Below are 9987 nucleotides of genomic sequence, written 5' to 3'. Positions count from 1 at the left end.
TTCCTAGTCTTTAGTCTGAAATTTTGGGTAGAGAAGTTTGGGCTACTGGATGTTTAGAGAACTTGATGTGTCCAATATTTATATAGTTTTTGGTCGATCCGCTTTGAGCTTAGATTTCGGTTACTTGTCGTTAGGAGCAACTAGACCAAAACAATATTTATAACTTCACAAACAACTCTACTACTAGTAAAGAGGCAAGTAAAGGTCGGATCCCAAGGGACGGGTATTGATGTAGGATTTTCGATTGTAAGTAGTGGTGTCTAGGGGTGTCACAATTTGGGTTGAGATAAGATCTCTAAACTAAATAACAATAAGAGTAAACAAGCAAGATGACTAAAATGAGATGTAAACAATTGATTAAAAGCACTAGGGTGTCATGGGTTCATAAGGAATTCATGGGAATTGATCATACAAACATATTCTCAAATTATAAGCAAGCAATTATTGTTGTGATAGGATCGAGTTGGTTTATATCTTACAATCCTAAGAAGGTTTGAGTCCCGGAGCCGAATCGATTAGATTGTACAACACCTACAAGTCGACTTAATCCTCCTTACTCAAATATATGCATGGTCTAATGAGACTTGAGTTGGTTTATGTCTTACAAGTCTCATTGAAAAGGTAAGTGATGGGTAAAAAATGCAAGGATTCATAGGCTCGCATTTCATCAAACATAACATGTGCATAAGTTGAGATCACAACAAGCAAGCAAATAAATTATGAAAACATATTAAATTAAGCATGAATCATCCCCCATGTTGGTTTCTCCTAATTACCCATTAACCCTAGTTTAGGAAACGACTCACTCATTATCAAGTTTAACATGTTAACAAGGTTGTCAATCATATTAACAAAGCAAAACATGATGAATAAATGAAGATGATTAACAATAATTAAAAAGGGATTAAGAGAGTTATACCTAATGATGATTCCAAAATAATAACGCAAAGAATAATAGAAGTACTTGATGATTGATGGAAGGTTGTCAATCTCCCAATAAACCCAAATAATCTTCAATTATCCAAAATAAAAGATGAAGAAAAGAGAAATTAAGGAAATGAGATTTGTATTAATATTTGATTAGAAGTTGATTACAAGATTAAAGAGAGATTAGAGTAATATATACGAAGTACTACACTAAAGATTGATAAGAAGAACATGATAATTTAATTAGACTAATGGGGTATTTATAGTGGGGATTAGGTGCACAAATTTAGGGTTACTAAGGGCTTAAATGACGATTAAGTCCTTGAGGAATCGCTCCTCTCAAGAAAAGATGCGGGTCTCCTTTTAGCTAGTCTTCCAAAAATATGCGCATCTTCAATGGAAGGAAGAAGAGGACGTGCCCCTCTGGAGTACAATCCGAGCGTCCAAGGGTCGGGACGGACGGATTGGGGAGCTGCTAGATGAGCGGCTGGGTGGTTTGGACGAGCGTCCTGGGGAGCTGCTTCCATTTCTTCTTTTCTTCTTTTCTTCTTCCAACAATCCTCCGGGATTTTGTCGTGGACGCAAGGGTCTTCTTCATCATTGCCCATCAACTACATTATGTACAAAGGCCTTCTAATCTTGTCTTCTCTTTGATGCTTGGTCATTAGATTCGATCAATTTAGCTCTATTTTGCCATGAAAATACAAGGTTTCCATTCCTCTCCTACCAAGGAAACAAAACCTCAAAGAATATGCAAAACAAAGGACTAAAGATAGTAAATGACCCAAATATGTACTAAAAAGCATAGGAACGAGGCTAATTCGGGGACTAAATATGCTCAAATATTGATCACATCAAATATCCTCAAACCGAACCTTTGCTCGTCCCGAGTAAAGAGGTGACAAAACTAGGACCCTTATTTAAACTATCCTACTAATATAGCTGATATGAGACAATTAGCGGGTCTTACTCTGCCCCTTCAACTCACAACAAAACAACCATGAGGTAGGATGCCTTCTTGCAAGGCAAGGTGGGTCTTGCCAAAATGGCGACACATCCAATCATTAAAGGACACAAAATCAAGTAATGGATGCATCTACAAAAATAATAGCCACTTTCCTCATCTAAGTGGCGGAAATTATCTAAAGGAGATACAATTCAAGGGTACACATTCCTTCATAGATATGGTTTTTTCAAACTACTAAGCCTAGAAGGATACCAATAAATCACCTCCAAGTTGTGTCAAGCTAGGGTACCTTTGTACTCAATCGTTAAATGCTTTTTTCAAGAATAGACTCCCTATGGTGTTAAAAACACTGGAGGATCGCGGAATTCCCCTTCTTGCCTAGACAAGAAGAAGGGTCGTCCCCTCTCTACCATGCACAAAAATGGATACGATGGATAAAGGGATTAATAGTATTTGAGTTTTATTTGGGAGTTTGCTTTTTGTTGTTGTTTTTCCCCCAATTTCTTGTGGCATTTGACATTTGAGAACACTTTCTTTTTGTCATTTCTTTTGATTTTGGCATTTCAACACTTGACAACTTTTTAACTTTTGCATTTTATTTTGAACATTTTCAGTCACCCCAATTAGTAACGAGGGTGCCTTATTTTTGAAGCATAGGAGTTTTCATTTTTGTTACTCCTCTTTTCTTTTGATGCATTTTGCAAACTTTTTGACTTTTCATTTCATTTTTTGTACTCAAATTTTGAACAATTTTTGTGCCCATTCTCTTTTTTGATGACAAAATTGTATGGTAGAACATGGATGAATGATGGTTGCATGGTTTCAAGGGTCACCTTGGAATAAACGGTAGCCAAAGAGTTATCACACCACAAGGTACTCTTAATTAGGCCTTAATCCATGGGTCAAAGGATACTAGCATGACACATCCTAGGGTGTTTTACAAGTATTCTAACAAGCAAAGTCTTAAGAAGAGAAAGCATCTACTAGGGCCTATATACACTTGTCAAGCTTCCCAAATAGACGGTTTGTGGACAGCGGGGGTGCCCACGGGGGCGCTTGGGAGGAAGAGAACAAGCGTTTGCATTTTTGTTGGAGTCGCCACCAATTTTTATGGGAAATTGGAACCGTTCGAATACCTCGTGCCATGTCAAGACACAAAGTAGAGACATGAACACTAAGCAATCGTTACCCTTAGCATTCTATGGCTAGAATGACTCTCGTGGATGCCAATGAAGACGGGTGTTCACGGAGATCTGGAGTAAGGGGTGAGGGTACGTATTAAGAAGCTCTTTTGATCGAACACCTAATCCCGCCCGCCTCGATAGCGGCCTCTACTAATGATCAGGGAAGTTATTCGTACTTGATATATCGTCGGCTATATGCATGCAATGCAACATCCAAGTTTTAATCCTAACATGTGAAGATTAGACTAAGTCGGTGAACAATTAATTTAACATACAATTGGGTCGAAGTAGGATTTAATGTTCAATTACATGTAAAAACATACAAATGATACAAGATACAATGAAGAAAATTGCAATAAAGAAAATTACAATAATTACAATGGAATAGGCGATTTATGTCGAAAATACCTTTAAAACGGATAATTTGAGAAGAACGAACAAAAGAATGAATTAACGAACACAACAGAAGGCGATAATACGAATAATAGTTAATCATACGTAAGCTAAACAAACTAGGTCAAGTAACAACGGAGTTCAGGGACAGAATTCAACCCTTTAACAAAGCAAAGCGAGAGATCGTCCCTTGGAATAGCGCGGCCGATTCTTTGCGTCTGTTCTGACTTTCGAATACGGTCGTGAAGCGGAATTGTATGTTGTTAATACTCGTCGGTAAATTTAAAGACTGATTAAATTATTTACTCGGATGAAAGTGATTAATAGGTTATTTACATGCGATTAAGGGGTCATAAAACAATAAAACATGGATAAGACGGAATTAAACGAATTAATTACATGAAAGAATGATTGATTAGTGACATGAATGAATGAAATAAACTAAACATGATGAATTAATGACAAACATGCAATGAATATGACAATAGACGGATGAAAATTTATCAAAGGTCGAATTCCAGAAACCCGATATGAACAAATCGAATTTCCACAACCCGGATTGAATTTAATGACGAAAACCCGCAAATATGAGATTATTTGGAATTTAAGTCGGATTTATGATGGATTAAACATGTGAATGAATGATAATTAATATAGATTTGTTTATTATGCTATTGTAACGACGAATTAACGAAAACAAACGAAACAAACAAAACGAACGAACTTACAGAGGACGAAGGAAGAAGAAAGGAAGCAGGAACTGCGGCAGCCTCACGAAGAGGCGCGGCGAGCAGCGCGCTCCTTCCTTCAAGAGGCGCGGCGATTCTTTGCGTCCTTTCTCGACGTCTGTCTACTGGAAATCCGTAAAAAGAGGTTTTAAAGTATGATTTTAGAAATCGGTTTTAATGATATTTTCGACATAAACCTTACAATATTGGTACAAAGAGTAAATAACAAAGAATAAAGAGAGATTATACACCCTCAGACTTACATGTTTGACGAAACGAGAAGGACTAAGATATCGATTAGTGATGCTCGACGCGAATGTAACGAAAGTGCCCTCGTAAGAGGAAAACGATTAATTAATTATGTTGATTGATGTGTAGTTGGTCAAATTGGTCGGTCATGCAAACGAGGCTGGTACTCAGCTTACGTGGTCGAATGTTCAAGCACGTAGACGCCAAAAAGTAAGAACAAAGGTCTAGAATGCAAAGGGAGAAGAGAAGGGCGGACACTCGCGTGAGAAATATGAGGAGCGAAGGCTCCTATTTATACTAATCACGTGAAGGAATTAGGGTTTCGGAGACTTTTTGGAAGTAAATCTCGGAAAGATATGAAAAAGATACGAAAAATACGCAGAAAAGGACCTGGGAAGAGGCGCAACAGCCACCGCGTCTCTTGGAAGAGGCGCAGCAGCTGCTGCGTCTGTTCCCAAGTGGTTTCCTCCTGCGGAAGAAAGATTTCCGTGTTTAAGTTATGGTAGGACGAAATAATTTGGTTTTCCTTAATATCCTATGTGAATATTTCGGGAAATTGTTTACAAAGGATGAAAATTATGAAATATGGAATAGAAATATCCGGAACATTCCAGAACATTCTGACTCGGGATTTAACGGCTATCAGGAAATGAAGACGGTTTTAGGCCCGGACTCCAAATGTACTCTAATTACTGTCAAAACGACCGTATCGGCACGTAGATGACAACTAAGAGGTAGACATTAATATTTGAGCAATCACTTGACGATAAACTTACGAATTGTCACAAATCGTTCCGCGTACCAAACATGCGGCCCAATCATCACCGGGTGGTTTGCGAGAGGTGTAGAAACGAGGTGTCTACAGAGCCCCTACTTTGACTGAGGCTTGGACAAGGCGAAAGTCAAAGTATAGCCATCCGGTCAATCGAAGATTACAACCTGACGACTATGGCGACGCGAGGCGGCTCAAGGGGTCTGAGCCAAGGACCTGTCATCGGAAAAATTTAAAATTTGTCGACTATCGGGGAGGGTCGTTTAAAGTCCATTAGACTATGTAAGGAGGCTCGTCTGCCATAAGAAGAGACCATACCCGAGACTTCTTCTCGAGACGCTTCCGGAGGTACATGGGAGCTATTGAGCGAAGATCAAGTGTAGGGGCTAAATAAGGGGAGTAGCAGGACACAAGCGGGAACTGCTGAAAGGAGACTGCTTGGGTAGTCTTCGAGAAATAATTGCGAGTAGCAGGACACAGGCGGGAACTGCTGAGGGAAGGCTGCTTGGGTAGTCTTCGAGAAATAATTGCGAGTAGCAGGACACAGGCGGGAATTGCTGAGAGAAGGCTGCTTGGGTAGTCTTCGAGAAATAATTGCGAGTAGAAGGACACAGGCGGAATGTTGATCTCCATGTCTTGAGAGGGAAAGTGTATCCGCTTACTCTCGTCGGGAAACATAATGAAGGCGTGTCGAAACACCTGTAAAGGAATAAATGTTCGTTGCGACGAGTAAAGGTAATGGAAGAAATAAATAATATGCAACAGTCTGTTGCTGGCTTGGAAAATACGGGCCGGAACGAAAGAAAATCGTCAAATGGACCAAAATGATAAAATAGCATCGGGGAAGAGGCGCACCAATGATGGGCCCACAAATAACGAACTCATAACGAATTTTTGAAAATTCGTATGGAGGGAACATAAGGAAGAGGCGCAGCAAGAGCCGCGTCTTTTGGAAGAGGCGCAGCGCCTGCTGCGTCTATTCCCCAAAGTGTCTTTTCTGCGTAAAAACGCGATAATCAGAGGTTTTGCAAATCATTATTTCGAAACATAATTTACACATTTCTCTCTCAAATCTTCATCATTTCCGCCAAGGCTTGATCCAAAGGTTTGCATTAATCATGACTAATCGAGGTATGTGTCTCATTCCTGCATTAATCTTCCGTATTGGCTCAATTTTGGATCGAAAAATTAGGGTTTATGACCCAATTAATCGAAAATTTGGGGCTTTTCCCCCAAATGCATTTGCCTTGTCAAATTGACATTGGAAACGGGTAATTGGTAATATAAGGAACATAACCATGTATTTGCCTTGAATTTTTATGGAGTTTTGAGCCTTTGAGTGAAATTTGAGACGGTTTCACAGCTAAACCGTAAATTGCTTCGAAAATAGCCTTAGGATTGTCCATTTGCGACGAAACTTGATATCTAGGACCCTTGAATGATGGGTAAACTTTCTACCATCTCGAAATTTTGGTTTGTGACTGCTTTTTCAGGACACTTTTCTAGGGCGTAACCGCTGTTATAGCGAAATGCTGCCGAAATTTCGACTTGAACCCGGAACTAGGCTTCAAATTAGGCTTGACTTGACCCAAGTTACCACATGAGTGATCGGGTTGGTGAGAATATGGCCAAAGATGACGAAAAAAGAGCGGTTTCAGGGCTTCCAAAGGGTTGAAAATCCCTTAACCAAGGCTTGTCGTCACGTGACGCGGCCTAAATTTGTTTTAATGTTGCAGGTGATGTGGCTTCTACTTCTGGGAGGACTCCCATGGAGATAGACGTTGCTACCTCGTCGAGGAGGCTCTAGAGCAGGCCTTCACCGCCGCGGTGATGGCTGCTGGGGACGAGGTCCATGAGGAGGAGGCTGTTGAGGAGGAGGAGGCCCCGAGACGGGCCAACGTTGGGCGAGGAGGTCGTTAGCTTGAGAGGAGCTCTGGAGTGGGCTGAGACTTGGGAGAGTAGTCACTTGCTGTGGGCTGCAGAGGGTCACCTGTCCTACATGACGGTGAAGAGCTTGCTAAATAGGAATTCACTACTCATTACTCATCCTCTTTCATTCATTTGTTCATATCTCTTTCAATTTTCATTCAAAACTAAAGATAGCTCTTGTTTCAAATCATAATAGGAGGCCGGGAACATCAAGTCGTTCTCGGGTTATACGACAGCGATGGAGCACTACGAGCGGCTGTCGGCGGAGGAGCGGGCCATGATCGAGCGTGGAGCGTTCGGTCCTTTGGTGTAGGCCTGGAGGGATATCGCGAAGAGGAAGCTGCGGGCTAACCTTAGCCTGGTCCGCGCTTTCTTGGACCGATTCTGGGATACGACTTCCACGTTTCACATGCCTTTTGGTGAGGTGGGAGTCACTCGGAGGATTACGGCATGATTCCGTCTGCGCGCGTGTGGGTCCGAGGTCGTGGAGTGGCGGAGATCGCCATGAGGCGGACTCGGCCGAGGCTGGGAGGTTGATCGGTGGAACTTATCGCCGAGGGTCATCCGATCTTGGGTTTGGTGCCCAGCTCCTACGTTCGAGACTACTTTGCGGGAAAGATCCCGGCGCCGTAACGATTGACGGGAGGGAGACGGCTCCTCCTCCCACTGTCTGGTGAGCGGAGAGGGTCCGTTTGTGGCTCGTGGTTTCGTCTTCGATTTACCTCGGAGACAAGGGTGAGAGGCTGTCGACGAAGCTTCTTCCCTTCCTTTCTAACCTGAGTTCCCTAGGGCGTTGGGACTGGGTCACTGTTGGTTTTGCGGTCCTCATCCGCTTTATGAGGGCCATGGTTTGTCCGGAGTTGATGGAGAAGGGGACTTCTCCTGGCGCTGTCAGACCTGGACTACTGCTGGAGGTATGAACCTTCCTTTAGACCGAAATCAATTCCTTTCCTTATCAAATTACGAAAGATCGTCATTAACTATCCTGTTTTGCAGGCGTGGGTGTACTCCTACTTCCCGAGTCTTGCGCCCAAGAGGACGGAGTCGGAGCCGGAGAAGGCCTATCCGTGGTGAGGATTGGGTGATATGCAGGACGAAGAGCAAGCGTTCTTCTCACAGTGTCTACCGGCGGGACGTGAACGCTCTTCAGCTGGACAACGTAAGTATCTCACTTATATCCATTTGCTTCTACATTGCTTTTAAATTGATCATAAGAAATGATTCCTTTGTTTATCTTGTCCCAGTGGGTGCCCAAGCTTTGGGCGGAGTACGCTGACGTGCCTCCTTTCGTGGCCGAGGTCCTTCGACCTAGGAGCTCGAGCTGTCTGCTGTTGAGGACGTCGATGGGTCCTGTGTGGTACTTGGGCGAGCGCTTGACTTGTCAGTGCTTTCGGGACGTGTTGACGGTTCCCGTCGATCCTCCCAGGACGATGTTCAGGGAGCCTTCGAGGCAGAGAGGGAGGCGGACTTGGCTGGCGCTAGTGGTGACACCCTCCTTCTTCCTGGCGAGGACTACTCGGCGTTCCTCTACGGGAGGTTGGCGTACTGGCCGGTAGTGGTGAGTATCTTTTACTCTTCCTCTTTACTTGATTTCCTTTTGAGAACTATGATGAAAGATCATCGATTAACGAGACTTTTGACTTCGCAGGAGGTTGAGGCAGCGGGCATCGAACCCCAGAGTACCCCGAGACCCTCGAGTACACTGACGCGACCGGGAGGACGACGATCTCCGAGCTGCGTGAGTTTGACGTGGCTGTGACGGATGCTGGCCTGGACGACTGTCAGCATTTGATTCGGAGGGTAAACCTCTAACTTTGCATAAGTTTTGTGTAAGAACACATTTGATTGAATTTATTAAAGTATTGAGAACTTCTTTTTGAAAATGCAGTTCGTGGCGTTATGGAGGGTGGCCAACCGGCTGCGAGCTACTGCCGTCGAGGCACTTGTCGGCGGTCGAGGTCGTCAGGTATAAACCTTGTGCTTGTTCTATTTTTGAATTTTGATTTTCCGACTTTGCTTGAAACGATTGACATGAGCCATTTTGTTGTTTACAGGGTGACCGCGAGCTGGAGCGAGAGTTGACCCAGTCTCGGGAGGAGACAACTCGCTTGTTGAGGGAGCTTGAGGTTCGAGACGCCGAGATTGCCGTTCTTGCGGCAAGGGTTGCTGAGCTGGAGGGCGACCAGTCGTAGTTTTGTACAGTTTTGTGTTTGTTGGCTGTATTTTGCACAGTTGTACATTTGGACCTTCATTTTGAACGTTCTGGACTTTGTTTGGGGCTCGAGCCCCCAGTTTGTTGTACATTTCCCTTTTTGGTTGTATATACGACGGCCTGAGTGCCTTTGTTGCTGGGTTGCGTTGCTTGTACCTGCAGGTTAGCTTTGAACAGGTTTGGAGATGACGGTTTATGCCGTCATATTGCCGAAATTTACATAGAAATCACGCAAAACATATATTTGTATATACATATGGCCTTAATTAGCGCAAAACAAAAGACTTAAAAAAATGAAATTTGCACAATTTTTGCCGGAAATGACCGGACGGTAGGGAAGGTTACCCCCTAAAAAAGAAAAAAACAGTAATCTATAAGTTAGAAGTGAGAGGATTTAAAAAGAAATAAATGTAATAAATGTAAATTGAAATGATAGTTATGTCCTAAAACGGAGTAAGAAAAAATGAAAATTATTTCCTAAAACGAAAATGAAAATTATTTCCTAAAGTGAAAATGGAGATTATTTCCTAAAATGAAAATGAAGATTATTTCCTAAAATGAAAATGTGCAAGTGTGGTAAAATGGCGAAAATGTCGATGTCGCCTCGAAATGCGTGCCCGTGTAAT

The 9987-nt window shown here is 42.7% G+C and overlaps 1 long non-coding RNA gene across 1 annotated transcript; it reads left to right on the top strand.

Moving 5' to 3' along the window:
- Nucleotides 1-7232: 7232 nt before the first annotated feature.
- Nucleotides 7233-9529, top strand: LOC141596977 (uncharacterized). The gene is made up of 6 exons (XR_012522650.1): nt 7233-8063; nt 8146-8308; nt 8394-8707; nt 8798-8949; nt 9038-9115; nt 9204-9529. It is a non-coding gene; the product is annotated as an uncharacterized LOC141596977 (long non-coding RNA).
- Nucleotides 9530-9987: the final 458 nt, after the last annotated feature.

This window comes from Silene latifolia, chromosome 8 (genome assembly GCF_048544455.1).
Source record: "Silene latifolia isolate original U9 population chromosome 8, ASM4854445v1, whole genome shotgun sequence".
Classification (NCBI taxonomy): Eukaryota; Viridiplantae; Streptophyta; class Magnoliopsida; order Caryophyllales; family Caryophyllaceae; genus Silene; species Silene latifolia.
This window is presented reverse-complemented; position numbering and strand designations above follow the sequence as displayed.